The sequence below is a fragment of the Diceros bicornis genome, chromosome 1 (assembly GCF_020826845.1).
Source record: "Diceros bicornis minor isolate mBicDic1 chromosome 1, mDicBic1.mat.cur, whole genome shotgun sequence".
NCBI lineage: Eukaryota > Metazoa > Chordata > Mammalia > Perissodactyla > Rhinocerotidae > Diceros > Diceros bicornis.
The window spans coordinates 5735289-5750059 of record NC_080740.1 but is presented as its reverse complement, the minus strand read 5'-3'; the positions used below and the strand labels follow the sequence as shown (position 1 = coordinate 5750059).

Genomic DNA, 14771 nt, shown 5'->3' with positions numbered 1-14771 from the left:
GCATATTACTAAGTGAGAGAAGCCAATCTGAAAAGGCTATATACATATTGTATGATTCCAACTATATCACATTCTGGAAAATGCAAAACTATGACAGCAGTCAAGTTCGGTGCTTGCCAGGAGTTGGGGGCAGGTGGGGGACGGGGGGAAGGGAGCATGAATTGGTGGAGCTCAGAAGATTTTTAAGGCAGTGAAACTACTCCGTATAATATCATAATGATTGTCCATACCATAGAACGTGCAATATAAAGAGTGAACCATAATGTAAACTACGGACTTGGGGTGATTACAACGTGTCACTGTAGGTTCACAAATCATAACAAATGAACCACACTGGTAGGGGATGTTGATCGTGGGGGAGGCTGTGCATGTGTGGGGGCAGGAGGTATACCCCTACATCCCCTACCAGCGTGAACCTAAAACTGCTCTAAAAAATAAAGTCTTAATTTAAAAAGAAGTATTAATGAGGATGAATTAAGGGCCCACTTAAAAAAAGAATAGCTCATATGCATTCTTTGAAGAAATTTAACTATTAGAGCTGATAAAAGATTCACACAGAAACTGTTCAAGTAAAAACTTTTCCTGATTAGAAAGAAATGGACAGTTACGAACAAGTTGCCTACGACTGTTTGCTCATGAGCTATCAATGTCCAGATACTCACAGATTTTAGTTCTGCCTCTAGTGAAATGCTCTGACAATGCAAATCAAGGGATTCTGGGTGTCTACTGCTACAGGAGATTTTCCAGGAGAGTAGTATTTTCTGGACAGAGGTCACCTCACCTTGACCTTTAGGATGTTTAGCAAGGATCTGTCATCCTCCCCCATCCTGTAACTAACTCTTTCATTACTCTTACTCCATTGGCCACAGAACACGTTGCTGGCTTTTCACAAAAGAATGTTGAGAGAACCAAATCTCCATTTGGGAGAAAATTAAGTTAGAGTCCTACTGTTCACAAAAATATTCCAGACGCACAAAGGTTCTAAACACTAAAAATTTTCAACTATTAAAGCATTAGAAGAATATATAGGAGACCGTGTTTATAACCTTGGAGAAGGAAGGCCTTCTTAAGTCAGACACAACAAAAAAAAGTCATACAGATGAAAATTATTTATGGTGCCTTTGATGTAGTCCAATTTCCCAAAGTTAAAAGACAAGGCCAGGCTTAGAGAAAATATTTGGCACGTAACAAAGGATTAGCATTCAGAAAACACAAAGAACTGTAAATCAATAAAGACTTTTTTAAAATTGAGCAATGGATATTATGAGTCAATTCATAGAAAAGAAAAATAAAAATGCCTAACAGACATATGAACGGCTGCTTAGTAAGCGGAAAAAAAAAATAGACACAGGTTTTTCTTTAATAGATTGGCAAAAAATTTAAAGATCAATTTTATCAAGTATTGGCAAGTATGAACCTGAGACCCTGCTGGTGAACAATCTGACAGTCTTCTATCACACAAGCCCTACGATCCAACAACCCCACTCATCCCTAGTGAAGAGAAGAGACCGCACTTACAGGTCATCAGGATGCGACACTGAAAGCTCGGACTAACACAAGATCCTCGTGATGGCGGGTATCCAAGTGAGCTACAGAACACCTTTGGAAAATGTGCCAAAGGGAGACAAGAACAACCAGACTGGAGTCTCTCTCCCTTAAGGAGGGTCCTGAAAAAGGTCTCAGGGAGGATTTCTTTGGAAAGAGCTGCTGTGAGACCCCCACAGAGCTCCCCCTCTCTCAGAGGGTGGAAATAGCACGTTCTTGCCTCACAAGAGGGTTTTTGGTGACAGCAGTGGGGAGCTTCATAGGAACCCCCCCTCAGCCCCCCAGTTAAGGAAGCACGGAGAGCTGGTGTCTGACTCCCACCCTGGGAATCTAGAACATGAGAGGCAGGGTGGCTAGCTGCCTTGGTGACCAGGGAGTGAAGGAAAGTTACGTCTGCACTGGGACTAGCGCATCCTCTCAGAGTCTGTTGGAACAAAGACTTCTAGATGTCTCCATGGGCTGGGGATGGTCCACAAGCAAGAATGAGCCAGTCCAGGGCTTATCTTAGGTCCAGACCTCAAGGGCTGTCAGGACAGAACATGACCTCAGGAAGCAGAATTGGAGGTGGACCACTGGGCTCCCAGGGGCTGAGAGGGAGTAAGCGATGGGAGGCCTTTGAAGAGCACCCCATGAGAGGGTCAGCTTTAAACCACTATCAGGCCTAGAGAACAGAGGCTGTCTTACCACAGTATCAGTCACATAAAGATTTTCCTTCCCCTTTGCCATTCTCCTACCCCCATCCACAGGAAAGCATGGCAAAAGAAAGATGTGGACCTGTGTTCTCCACGATGCAGTAAGTAAAAAAAAAAAAAAAAGAAGAAAGCAACTTTCATTACAATCCATATGGTATGATTCAGTTTATATTAAGAAACACTTTATGAACATTTATGTAAACACACAGAAAATGGATTAGGAAGACACAAAAATTGATAACAATGGTTACCTCTTGGTGGGGAAGCAGTGTTGAGTGGGGGAGGCTGTGTAAAATGGGAAATCCCATTCACTCCACATTATTTTAAAAGACAAGAACATATTCATGTATTCCTTGAATAATTAAATGTTTTTTTAAAAAGATACTGTTCCCAGGAACGGAGTCCATCTGTCAGTCCTAATCTACTAACCATGGATCCGCACAAGTTCTAATCATCAGGACACAGGCACACCTTGGGCTGTCCTGTAAATGTCCGACTGCCATTTTTCGGCTTTCTCTACAACAGGTTCCCATTTGAGTGAATCCTGCATCTGGGGCTTGGATGTTAAGTGTGGACCCCAAACTCTGATTCTTCTCAAGCAGACAAGATTCAGAGCTGAAATTACATTGTTTTCTTAATTTTGTTTTAAGAAGTCCTTTTTGTGGTCTCCTCTATCAGCAAGAATAGGAAGAAACAGGACTTTACCAAAAGAAAACTAATATGTACATCCGGAAATAAACCAACACATGGAGAATGAAGAACCACTGAGTGGTGAATAAAAAAGATTAGAAGAACTTGAAGTTGTGAAGGTAGGGCCCTCCCACGTGTGTGTGTGGTGTATGCACATATACAGGGACATTTGTGTCCACAACAATTTGTTTGGAAACAGGAGAAACCTAGTACTAATCTGCAACCTGTAAAATCCAGTGACAAAAACAGCACTTTGGGAAAGCTGATAATCAGTTTGAAGAAACCAGTGGAGAAAATCACGGGTTTTGAAGATGACTTTTGCAAATGAATGGTATAAGAAGCATCAGTTGCCAAGAAAGGCTGGATGAAGCTCCCTTCCACACTATCACAGATGTATAGCTGCCAGTATTTTGTACCATTTCTCCCCTAAACCCATCCTATTTCTACGTCATACACCAGCAAGTGGCGAATTACAGTCCATGGGTCAAAGATAATTTTTATTTTTCAAATGGATGGAAAACTTCAAAAAGAGAATAGTATTTCATGACACACAGGTTTATAGAAAATCAAATTTCGAGGTCCATAAATAAAGTTTCTTGGAGCTCTACTACATGCATTTGTTTTTGTATTGTCTACAGCGGCTTTCATGCTAGAGTTGAGTAGTTGCAACAGAGACTGTATGGCCCTCAAAACTATCTGAACTTTTACAGAAAAAGTGCGCCAGCCTCTGTTCTAGACCAACTGAATCCTCTTTACTCCCATTCACACCAGGCAAACATTATTACTGACAGATTCAAACAGCTACCGTTCAGCTTCTTATATATGCTTGAGTGATTATCAGTTGCTCAGAGATGGTAAACTCTTCTCCATCAGCCCATCCATTAGTGTTTATTCAACCAGACTTCCCGGGCTCACACTTCAAAACACCCCTTCACACTGTCCATGGGAGAGAGAAGCTCCTGATAAATACACAGCCCTCAGCTTGTAAAAGTACTCACCAGTGTTAAAAGGACAATACACAGTACCCTGGGAATTAACCTCCCACAGCTTCTACCAGTTCAGAGTATTATGAATTTCATATTAAATCATACTTGAAAAATAACCATTTTTGTGCCTATATCTATTATTCTGCATATTCTGAAGTTCTATGTAAAAATTCAGTTAATTTAGTTTGAAGATTATTTATTCACAACATCCCTTACTCATATGTAAATTATCAGCCAAATCAGCTTCAGGAAAAACAAAATAAAGAAACCAACCAGACATCGGTCTTACTTCTCTTTCAACATTCTGATCTCCCATCAGCATCACCGAACACTCCCACCCACCCCTTCAAAACTGTCCTCGCCCTGTACTCAGGGCTGCTGTTCTCTCAGCTCAGGAATCCTGTTCATCTGGCCCATTGGTCCGGTGACATCCCCACCAACATCTTGGGCAATTCTGTTCCAAAGCCTTTGGGTTGTGCCTTTGCTCCTGTCTAAATTCCCTTCCCTTTGCTTCTCCAGCAATTCAAATCTGGCCTTCAGAACGTGACTGACCAGGTTGTACCCCCAAGTCTACAGATGAGCCCTTCAATTCCTAAAAGCAGAGTCTTCTATGAGGAAGATATGGAACTAAAGAGCAAGATTGTGGCACCATGTCCCTTGAGTCCAGGGAGCACACAGTAGGGTTTCAGAGCTGCTTCAAATGCATCATCTTGGCCATCCATAGCCCTAGAGCAACCTTCTGGAAACTTTGCCACAAGGCAAAGGATGCACTGAGCAGCTGATACAGATATTCCAGTTGCCCAGAAGTTAGATTTCTCATTGTGAATGAATTGGCAGTCACTAACTTGAGCTTGGTTTTTGTAAATCAGTTCCCTGGGCCTGGCTCAACTCTGAGTAAAGTAGGGAAAACCGAGTTTCTGGTTCTGTAAAACAGGCATACAAGGATGCAACCACATCAAGGCCCCATCTCCTCCTATGAAATATCTAACCTGTGGTATCTTTCACCTGCCTCCTCTACATATTGATTGAACATTTACTGTGTGCTAGTGCCTTGCTAGGAACTGCAACATACAAAATAAATAGAACAGAGTCCCCTCTATCGAGGAGCTTTAACCCTGGGAAACAAGTCATATGTGAAAAAATAAAAGACCAATATAAAATCAAATATACCCAATGACCAAAGCGTGTGGGACAGACAGTGAGAGGGATGCAAGGTTGCTGGTGAGGTACTGTGGGCCAAGATATAATGGCTCCAGAAAGGAAGAAAAAAAAAACAGAACTGAGTCTGGGAGAATGGACAGAATTTGGCTGAGAGAAAATCCCACAAGCGAAAAGATAGAAAGGAACAAGGAATATCTGACCATAAACCAGCCACCTTCATGAGGCCAAAGATCTACACTGGTGACCAGAGAATAAGGTGACTAAGATAAAAGGGCATCACCTGAGGTCTTGATGGCCAGAGCTGAGACTTGATAGGGAAGCAAAGGGAAGATTCTTAAGAGGATGACATCATACAAGTAGCCTTTGAGGAATTATACAGTCTTCCTTCTGATTGGACAGGTTGTATCGGAATAAAGAAAACCATGAGACAAGGAGGTGAGTTAGCAAGTTAATATATGAGAAAGCACAAGCTTAGGGACTCTGAAGTTTAGATTAACAGAAAAGAAGAGTAAAAAATTGCTAACAGGCAAGACACGGGCTCTGGTGAATGCAGATAAGCTGTTTCTTCCTTTCCCTTCCCTTGCCCAGAATGCTTACCATCCACGTGCAGTGGGGAGATTGGTTAGGAACCGTTAACGATCACAGTGATGGCCAACACCCAAGAACCTCCCCAAGTCCTGTCTGTACCTTCAGAGATTAATATGACAATTACAGTCCTCAGTCTGGGTGATTTAATTATTATATGTTGAAAATTAGTAATCTATGCACAGTATATTCAGTAATTCTCCATAAATTGCAACACCTTGTTTTCCTAATGATACCAAGTAATAGTTTACTATATTTACTCTTTGTATCTCACTCCTGCTTCCGCTTTCAGAAATGTCAGGGAAGAGCTCGAGAGGTCTCCTGGGGGCACCCGGTGCTGGCCCCATGGAGGGTCCCTGTGGGGGTGGGGAAGGCTTTCAGGTCCCAGCAGCTTTCCTGACTCAAACAGCCCTTGGGAGACAGGAAGCGCCTCTGAGACAAGCCAGTATACACCTTCTTGAAGCTGTTTAGACACTGTCTCCATCTGTTCCCCCAACAGCTTCCTTCTGCCAAGGCGAAGCTCTCCTATCTTATCTGGTTTGAGTTACTGCCAGTTTGTTTTCATAAAGATCACTATCTTGGCCAGACACTGGGAAATAAGTGAGACGACAAATCTGGTTTTGATGAAAAGGAGACATTAAATGGGGTGTTAGTATTACCCCAGGGACAAGAAAACTGAAACTGTGTTGCCTCACGGACCTCACAGCCCTGTGGCTGGGATGATCCAACACTCAGTGCCTGCCTTTAAAAGCCATCAGAGAGAAAGGCAGGCTTTCGCAGCTCCACGCACAGACCAACTCACGTGGCCAGCCAGAAAAGAACACGTCCTTATGCCCGAGAGGTATGCTCGTTTAAGAAAATATTTATACAAAACCACAGGCTCCACCCTTCTGCGTTTCCCCTTAAGTAATAAAACTCAGATATTAAACCAGAATCTAATAGAGTAACCAGACTTTTGGACGCTCTGCAGGTGTAGAAGGTGTGATCCGAGAAGGTAGTGGTCTTGCCCTTTGTAGAAGCAGCCAAGACATGCCACGCCCTGCAGCCAATCAATCATCAGGAGACCTACCAGACAAATGGAAAAAGCTCGTGCCCAAACGGCCTGGGTGGCAATGCCACTTCTAGTTATTGTTAAAACCTTTATAATGAGCAAAAGGCTCTTTGCAAGTAAAGGCTTTGGATCAACAAGGCAAGCAGGAAATTTCCTAATAGGTTCCTTCCCAAATACTTTTATACTGGTTTCTCTCCTTTGTATTGTACCATAACCCCACCCCTCATACCCCTTAAGGGTCAACAACTGTTAATAAAATCCAAAGGTAAAAGGAGTTTTCCGCTTTCAGTATAATCTGGTTTTCTGGCTTCCTATCTAGCAGAAAGTCTGCCTTGGTACGTCAGCAAGTGCAGCAAGCATCGTTTTATAATATAACTGCTAAAAGAAAGCCAGTCAGAGGAAATAACATGCCCAAGTCACTATCTTTGCACAAGGAGTTAGGCCAGGCATGCTATTCTTAAGCCTTCCAAGGACAAAGTAGGTACCATCCATCCTTTTACAGATGAGGAAAAAGACTGTGTGAGGTTCAGTTAATTTGTCCAAGGTCACATAGCCAGTAAATGGCCAAACTAACATTCAAGTCAAGTTCCTCCAACCAGGAGGATCTTAATCTGAGATCCATGGGCTCCTAGTCTGGGGACTGGGATAGGAAAATAATTACATTTTACTCTTCATTGAAGTCTACCTAAAATTTAGCATTTTCCTTCAATTATGAATATAACCAACCAACCGCAGTAGGTATTAGCAATACCTGACTTTGTCACCAATAGAAATAAATGTATTTTCGTATCACTTTACAGTGGCTGTCAATTTCAAAATATTGTTTATGCTCATCACTACTTAAAGTTACAGTAGTCACCAGATCCACCACTGGAAGTGGTTATTTTGTGCATTGGTAAAGAAGCACATACTACTTTATCACAAATTTGTTTTCTTAAACATTTCGATTGCCAAGAAGCCAAGAAGATTGGCTTCCTTTGCAGTCCTTTTTGTCTCATTTTATGCATTCAAACATAATCCAAGAGGAGTTCCATAGACTTCTCGGCCTGCAGAGGGGCTCCTGGAGTACAGAAGGTATAAGAACCCTGATCTAACCCCTAAGCCCACAGCTCTGTTCATTCCCCGCCCAGCCTGCCTCACACTCTTTTCCTTCCCACTTCTCTCCTTTCCCAGATTATCTCAAAGTAATTCCCCACACAGAAAAAAAAAAAAAAAAAAAAAAAATCATTGAAGATTCAACCACTAAATCAGCTAACGCACTATCTGCTATTAAATAGTACTTACATTTATAAATTTGCATGGCTCCAGAATTTCAGTCTCAAATTAACTTTAAGTATGATGGGCAAAAACCCGACATCATTTTGCTGACATGAAGAATGACACGGGTACTCCATTTATCAGAAACCCTAGAACTGCCTAACAGTTGCCTGCCAGCACGAAATAATTTCCATCAGCAAACAAGGGCAAATTGGTTAAAACAAAAAAATAGTATTATAAAACAACAGTAAACTAATCCAGAGATGGCTGCTAAACTGCAGCCAAGATTCTCTGAGTATCACGTAACATCTCTCTCATATTTGAAAATGCAAAGATGCAGCTCTCCCTCAAATCCAGACTTAATAGCATCTCACGGGAGGGTACTTAAATACCACACCAGACTCAGGCATGATGGACAGGCATGAGTTTCCTCAATGAAAATAAGACAGAGTAAAAGAGAGCTTCCTTGCTGAATACGTGGGCACAAGGCATGCATTTGTGATACGTTATGGTGCAATCGCAGGGTAGCACTGTCCTGACGTTACCATAAACATGTAGATTAGTGGGAAAGAAAAACGTATTTCTGATTTTAAGTAGTGAGTCTTACATTGCAAAATATTTCCTAAATCTTTAACGAGGCCATTTATGTTAACTTTCTTTTCAAACGAATCTTCCATTCAATACACACAAGAATGTGAATGCTGTGGTTATAAGATTAAAAAATTTCTTTAACACAAAAATATTTCTTAGTTGATTCAACTGGACCATGATATCATTTCTTCCTCTGGCATATTCAACTCTATGTTTTCTGCTTGTTAACAAAGAAATTCTTTGTGGATCCATGTTAAAAGCAAAGTGAGAAACCGGGGCCTGCATTATGCCCAGACACGTAGCTTGATTGGTCAACACTGCCTTCAATTCTGTTTTTCCATAATCCCAGAGTTTTAGTCTGTGCGTCATTGGATCAGTATTAGCTGATTCTCAAACACAGGGTGCCTTTAGAGAACAGTACAACAGATGCCCTCCCAGGGTTTCTAGATTTGTTATGAAAAGATGTCAAATGGCTTTACCATACTCCACCAAGCAGCCCAGCCTTCGTGAGTTTTGAAGAGTCAAGTGTTTAGGACACAAGTCACAGCACACAGGAAGTCAGGTGCAGGCAGGCAGTCAGACTGTTAGCTAAGGTACTGCTTTTCATTCAATTCCAAAGGCTGTCTGATTCCCTACGTTATCAAGACCATAATTAATTCTGCTGGACTCAGGGTGAATTTGAGAGTAGGCTGTCCTATCCCTTATTGGGTGGACTCCTCCTAACAGTGAGTGACCTAATGAGGCTTGCCCCCATCTCAGAGCAAGTGCCCCAGATTCATAGACACCTGAAGAGATCAGGTTGTGTTATGTTGCCTGCTTGAGTTTAAGATTTCTGAAATCTATAGGCAAAGATCACTGGGCAGAGAGCACTTCGGGTCTATCTAATCTCATCTGTTGCAGAGAGCACGTAAAGAAAGCCCACGGGGTGTCCTGGGCCCAGTGTGTGCATAACCGTTACCTGAATCAGGAGGTAACAAGTCTCAAAATCCTGAATCTTTGTCCCCTCCTTTGTTTCCCCCTAATCATCTCAATTTATGCCAATTAAAAGAAATGAGGTTATTAATCAGGAGCTCTTCACTACTTACTAGATGAAAAGTTTTCTCTTCAAAGCACTTTCGAAAAGGAGGCTCCAGAATAGCCTGCTGATGATTCTCCCGCTCTATTCAGGGCTGGATGATGAAAGCCAAGCTATTATCGCACACCTGATTGGACCAAAAGTGATTAGAAACTCCAGCTTCCCGCCCCCCAGTATTATACATGCAACAAGCCACAGTTTCATCTCTTACTCAGCTGTGCCTCGTTTATTTGACATCTGCAGACAAAAGTAAGTGTGCATTTTAGAAAGAAGTGCAAATTCCCTATTTCAACACAGGTAGGAAGAATTTGATATGGCAAGATCTCTAATGAACAGAGCGTAGACCATGATTTCAAATATCTCTTCCTTCGAAAATTAAGACAAAGGAAATTCATGAGTTTGCTAATTACATTTCCTCTCATTTTGATATCAGGGTATTATACAGTTGTCCCAATTTATAATGGGAATGGATGGAGGGGGAAAAAAAGCATCATTTACTTGGCTGGAAGTAAACAGAAACATAAAAATCTCAAGGCCAGAAAGGAACTTAAAAGATCATCTATTCCAAAAACTCCCATTTCCTGACCAAACTGAGACTCAAATAAATTAAATGACTTATCCAAGGCCACTGTACTGAGTGTCCAAGGCACACAGGAACATAGATTTCCTTGGTTAATGATTGCTGTTTCCACTCTACCACACTATGTTCTACCAAGACACACGGGCGTCAAGCTTTCAGTCAATGGTGAGTATTTTAGAATGAATCACAGTCACCTAGAAATTCCTCTTGAATACTGCTGAATTCTCCCTGCATCCAAGTTAAGTTTGCTTCCAACCTACAAAATTTAGCATGAAATTCTTTGGCTAAATGAAGGAAATAAAATCAAATACTTATACCTCCTACAGGCAGGAGCACCAGAGACCCAATCTTAAAATAATACTAAGCTGTTAAATTTCTAGTGATCTATCCCACCCGTTTGACCAAAGGAGAGGGCAGAAAGCAACATGACACAGCTTCCTTTCCTCTCTCCATGTGTGCAATAGGCAGGGCTCTGAGTGCAGGAGTTCCTCTTCCCATTCAATAATCCAAGATGCCTGAGCACAATCCGCTGCATCACTTGTGAGCATGATTTCACTGTAACATGTGAGATCTTTGGGAAATTCAGTAGGTTGCACTTTTTTAAATCATCAATTCTTTTTAGTGACTCAATAAGATAAATTAGAGGAATGGATCTCAAAGTGGTCCCTAAACCAGCCACCTTAGCAACTCCTGGAACTTGTTAGAAGTGTAGATTCTCAGGCCCATCCCAGACCTACCGAATCAGAAGCTCTGGGGGTGGGGCACAACAATCTGTGTTTTAACAAGCTCTCCAGGTGATTCTGAAGCAAGCTAAAGTTGGAGAAAAACTGAACTGAAACATTCCAAATGCTACATTGACTTGTGTTGATGGACTCATCAGCCTGGCACACAGACATGCCTACAATGGTCTCTAGTCCCTAATGCTTTCTCGACAGGGGCCCTGAAACTTGTACAAAGCATCAAGCTTATCCAAGTTAGATCATTTTCTGGCAACTATCTGTGGCAGACACTGCCTAAAAATGAGTCATTTTCCAAAAGTATGGAGGAGTTTTTATGAAGACAGAATTTATGACTCAGTTTTCTATTGTTTAAGTGGACAACTAGTTCTATCCATTACAAATTAGATTTCTCCTGCTTTTCCCCAAAGATAGAAACTGTAACTTAAAATGAAGAGGAGAGAAATAGGAAATAGTGACGTGAGGACACCCTCTGCCCTGTTGTAATTTACGAGACGCTGGCTCAATCAATGTAATTGGTACATACGGTCACTGCTCTATCAAGGGGGACATTTTATCATTAAGGGCCTGGGTCCAGCACTAAATAAGTTGGAAATCTGGACAAATGATTGAGTTTCCTGGTGTTCCTATTGCAATGAAAGAAAATGAAATCAGATTTTTAAAAACATTTTTGTTAGGAAGAAGGGTGAAAAATGCCTAAGGCATCAGAATTAATGGATGCTTCTACTTTAAAAATAGATAAGAAGTGTAAAACATTGATGAAAGAACCCAAAGATGCCCTACATGAACGGAGAGACGTACAATGTTCTTGGACTAGAAGACTTAATGTGGTTAATACGTCATTTCTCAAATTGATCTATAGATTTAACACAATCCCAATCAAAATCCCAGCAGAATTTTTTTTGAAGTATACACAAGCCAATAATAAACTTTATATGGAAAAGCAAAGAGGTTTAAACAGCTAAAATAATTTTGAAAAAAAGGAAAGTTAGGAGACATTCCCTGATTTTAAAAATTACTGTAGTATTAGCAAAAGGACAGACAACAGATCAACGGAACTGAACAGAGTCCAGAAATAGAACCATGCAAATATCTTCAACTGATTTTTGGCAAAGGAGCAAAGGCAATTCAATGGAAAAAGGCAAGTCTTTTCAACAAATGGTCCTGGAACAATTGGAAATCCATATGTAAGACAAAAGAACCTCAACCTATACCTTACACCTTATACAAAAATTAACTTAAAATGTAAAACATAAAAATACAAAACCAACAGGATAAAACACGAAAGGAATCTTTGTGACCTTGGGTTCAGCAGAGTTTTTAGATATGACACCAAAAGCACAAACCATAAAAGGAAAAAACTGATAAACTGGACTTCATCAAAATTAAAGACTTTTGCTGGGGGCCAGCCCTGTGGCATAGTGGTTAAGTTTACGCGCTCTGCTTCGACAGCCCAGGGTCCGCTCGTTCTGATACTGGGCGTGGACCTACGCACCGCTCATCAAGCCATGCTGAGGCAGCGTCCCACATAGAGCAACTAGAAGGATGTACAACTATGATATACAACTATCTACTAGGGCTTTGGGGAGAAAAAAGGAAAAAAAGAGGAGGAAGGTTGGCAACATATGATAGCTCAGGGCCTATCTTCCTCAAAGAAAAAAAAAGAAACCTTAAAAAAAAAAATTAAAGACTTTGCTCTGTGAGACACCCTGTTAGAGTGAAAAGACAAGCTATAGACTCAAAAAAAAAAATTTTGCAAGTCATATATCCAACAGAGGACTGGTATCCAGATATATAAAGAAGTCACAAAACTCAACAATAAGAAAGTCTAATTTAAAAAATGTGCAAAAGATTTAAGCATATACTTTACCAAATGAGCATGTGAAAAGATTAGGCATTATGAAAATGCAAAATAATAAATCACACTGAGATACTACCACACACCTATTAGAATGGCTAAAAAAAAAAGCAAAACAAACAACAAAAAACCGACAATATCAAGTGCTGAGGAAGATGCAGAATAACTAGAATTCTCATACACTGCTGGCAGGAATGCAAAATGCTACAACCATTCTGGAAAATGCTTTGGCAGTTTCTTATAAAGTTAACCAGTTTCCACATAACCCAGCAATCCCACTCCTAGATACTTATACCAGAGAAATGAAAACATGCATTCATATAAAACTTCCCAAATGAGTGTTTACTGCAGCTCTACTCATAATCACCAACAACTGAAAACATCCCAAATGTCCTCCAAGCAATTGGTAGCACCTCCCTACAACAGAATACTATTCAGCAACAAAAAGGAATGAACTGTTATACACAGCAACATAGATGAATGCCAAATGCAGTGTGCCGAGTAAAAGAAGCCAGCCTCCAAAGGTTACTACTTTTTGATTCCATTCATAGGATATCCTGGAAAAAGCAAAACTATACATCAGTGGTTGCCAAGGGTTAGGAGGAGAAGAGGGTTTGATTAGAAACAAGTCACACAAGAGAGATTTTTGGAGTGATGTGACTGTTCTGTATTCTTACTGTGGTGGTGATCATATGAGTATGTGCAATTGTTAAAACTTTAGGATACTACACCAAAAAAAGTGAATTTTAATATATATAAATTTAGAATATAATAAAAATGAGTTTCTTGGGATAGTAGACTCATTGTTTCACGTCCTCTGGTATGTGAATAAATCTAATTTTAAAAATGATAAATTTCTAACAGGAACTTCCAGACTCACAAACTTTTAAACATATATAAACCAAAAACTTGGAACTCAACCATTTTCATTTATTAAAATTAACCCAAACGTCATTTTTGATGAAATTCAAATGTAAAATTTTAAAGTTCTCCCAAAGAACTTTTATTATTCCCCTAAAGATTAAGAATCAGATGAAGATATTCTAAATTAGTCTTTTCCGTGGTTCCACCAACTCTGTCAATAGTTTTTGGTATATAGCCGATAAATTCAAGGTGTCTTGGGGCAAATAACCTCTGTCTGATTACTGCTAAGCATCGGGAGGAAGAACCACCGGGTGTGTCTGGACGTCAACGTTGGAATCCCAAACTCTCCCTATTTATAGCCTTTCTCCCTCTTACGTGGCACTACCATTTTAACGAGTTCCCAATACAAACTAGATGCTTCAGACAGGTTTTCATTTAACCCTTTCAACAGCTCATTTTCCAGTTGAGGAAACAATTCAGAGATCACACAATTCAGTAAGTGATAGATCTACTTCTAATTATGGCTATTCAACTTTCTCCAATCACCAACTCCTCTGGGGAGGTAAAAAGAAATGAAAAATCTCTGCTTTAAGTTGCCTTTCTTATATACCTAGCATTTTAAATTGTTCCAGAAATATCAGATTAAAATATAAAACTGAGTAAATACCTTACTCTTTTTTGCATTTGCATGTTGCATTTTCTAATTACAAAATAAAGAGTTGACTCCAGTTACAGGGAACAAAATCTGGGGCAACAGCAACCAGGTTCAAAAGGAGTGTGCTAGTGTGTACTCACCTCCCTGAAATCACACTGTGTGGATGATCCATACTTGCGTGTGTGTGCATATTTGTGCATGCGTGCATCCAGCAATGCACAAAGTAAAAAAATATTCCAGACTAAAGGCATATGAGATCTCTAATGTATTTCCTTTATCCTTTAAGCGTTAACCTGCTTTAGAGGAAAAATTTTATTTTATCTTCCTTGGTAGATTAAACAGACCACTGAAAGTATTACCAACCACCATTACTTGGTCTCTGGCCGCCATTTTCTTCACTAGCTGTCTCACCAACTGTTTCCTCTGTCTTCAGCTGCTTAAGAA

At 40.4% G+C, this 14771-nt stretch overlaps 1 protein-coding gene across 1 annotated transcript in view; it reads right to left on the bottom strand.

Annotated features, from left to right (window-relative positions):
• IQGAP2 (IQ motif containing GTPase activating protein 2) overlaps positions 1 to 14771 on the bottom strand; it is a 261521-nt gene that overhangs the window by 153320 nt on the left and 93430 nt on the right. The window lies entirely within an intron of this gene.